This window comes from Montipora capricornis, chromosome 4, assembly GCF_036669925.1.
Source record: "Montipora capricornis isolate CH-2021 chromosome 4, ASM3666992v2, whole genome shotgun sequence".
In the NCBI taxonomy this organism is placed as follows: Eukaryota; Metazoa; Cnidaria; class Anthozoa; order Scleractinia; family Acroporidae; genus Montipora; species Montipora capricornis.
The window spans coordinates 31,109,275-31,111,774 of record NC_090886.1 but is presented as its reverse complement, the minus strand read 5'-3'; positions in this window follow the sequence as shown (position 1 = coordinate 31,111,774).

The following is a 2,500-nucleotide window of genomic DNA, read 5'->3' as shown; positions in this document are numbered from 1 at the left end:
ACTGCTTACTTCTTAGACAAAAATGATTTTGATGTTGAGTAGGAGACCATGACCCTGGAAAAGGAGATGAAGGAAAAACAATCAGTTCGTGAGTAGATTTCGCTCCTATAGGTGTGAGGTGGATCTGATTTAAGTGGAATTACAATGTTCACTACAAAATAACAAGAAAGGAACACTAGCCTAAGAATCTACGTTGTGTTCATTATCTAGTGGGTTATGCTAGAAAAACTCTTAAGCCTCTTGAGGAAACTATAGTTATCAAAAGTAGTGCTGGTGCATGTAGAGAGAGAATTTAAAAAAGAAACAACAAATTGAACGAACAATCTTATTGATGTCTTCTTTGATTATTCTTCCTACATGTATTTACCAGGTAGATGGGTTAAAGTTGACAGCCATCAAGTACTTAAAGAGTACTTTGGGTACTTGCTAGGAAAAGCCAAACTAGAAGTAAATGCTGTGAAAGATTCCCCCCACAAATCACAGCCATCCTACAACAGTAGCACCCGAAAAATTTCTTCCAAGATTGTTGACCCAGATTCCTTCTTTGATGCCCTAGAAGAAAGCCATGTGGCCTTAACAACAGAAGCAATGTATTCGGGAAATGAAAGACATGAAGACAGTTCTTCAGTAACACCACTTACAGCAGAGGAGGAGATACGGAGGGCCAAGCAAAGAGCATATACTCCTGGTCGAAAGAGAAAAAGACCATCGTCCAAATCATGTCTATTAGTTGGACTAGGAGAAGGCCGAGCCACACGTGAAATTGAATTGATATGGTGGCCAGATTTGTACCCTGTGACAGAACATAGCCAGTTGGTTGTTCGCATGTTCATTGAAAAATGTGAATTCTAATCAGACAATGCCCCATTAGCTTTAAACACAAGTTTAAAAGTTTTACTCAAACATGCCATACTACTATTACACAGAAGTTACACATTCTGGACTAAAGCTTACTTCCAATTTGGGCTAGGGGTGAATTGCTCCATCTTCCTTTACATCACAATGCTAAAGGAAAAAAGAAAAAGATAAAAAAATCATGTGTGAAAACAATTTTCATCTAAGTAAAAATGCAGTTACAACTAAATTAAATTTTGTTCAATTTTTATGATGGCATGTTGACTAGAAGTGCAGTAAACAAAATTAATGTGCAGTTCATGTAGTCTGAAATTTTTAGTCTGAATATCGGAGGTTGTTGTTGTTGGAATGTTTTAAGTTGTGATAATGAAGCAGTTTGCAAATGAATTTTATAAGACAAAACGGCTGGCCATTTATAACACATGGAGATAGGTTCAAAGAAGCAATCGGATCTAAAATTGAACAGGAGTTGTACAAAGTCAAACAAATTGTAATCTCCCAAAAAAATGGCAAGGAACTAAATCAGAAATTGCTGTTAGTAGCAATGATAGACCAAGGCAATAAACATAGAATTACTTTGATACTCAATAACTGAAAATTGCTCAAAAATCCTGAATGTCATTAATTAGCTCTTCCTTTTACCTTGATAAACATTTTTTCAGACTCTTGTGCCTCCTTATCTATAAAAGACCTAATACTAAACGTACATGACCCGTATGAACAGGTAAATAATTTATGAAACATTAAACATTTTTCATGTTTCAAGTCACCTGTTGTCCCTTTTATGCTTATATCATGTGTTCAAGTTTGGCTCTGCATATGGGGCTGGGGTACTACCACCTATTATGTAAGTAGTAAACTTATCAAGGGTTTCACCTGACATTGATCTGGATTTAACTTCCTTCTAACTTCATCTTTGAGATGCTCAAAACAAGAAAGCGGGCAATTTTGTGGGTGCCTCGCTCTCAATGTGACCCCTGAATTTATTAACAATCTTTTACATACCTCTTCAGTTCTCCACTCAAAGATAAGAGCCATTAACTCCTTTCGTAAATTGGCCACGTTGCCAAATGGCCGCTTGAAGGAGGGAAGGCACTTTTGAGACTCAATGATGTGTCTTATGGCCAGGATTACCCCCACTCCACAGCTTCCAGCACCAATGCCACTTCTGGGCTGAACAGGCATGTTTAATCGTGGCATGGGAAGGCTTAAACTTAAAGTGTTTGTCCAGTGATGCTCATGTTGAGAGACATTGCCTGACAAAACGCTGAAACAGCTTAGCATATTTTGAATGGCACACAGGGCATCATGTGGGAGGGAAATCTTCCGGCCATCATCAAAATAAATGCTTTTCTTTCCAACATCAAAACAAAGTAGTCCCCAGTGTTGTGGGGTCGCAAAATGCACAGGAGCAAAGAAGGGAGGGACTTTGTGCCTGAAAAATTCTGCACCTCGTTTTGCCCAAATTTGGCTAAAAGAAGGAAGGTAAATGACACTTGTTGGAGAACTTCTTTCAAGAAGCTTTAGAGAAATGACATCAACTGTGAAGCCAATAACATAACGCTCACACGCCAACATGCCGAAATCAGACACATACATCCATGATGAAATTACCGTGTCTCAGAATTTCATCATTAGGTCTTGA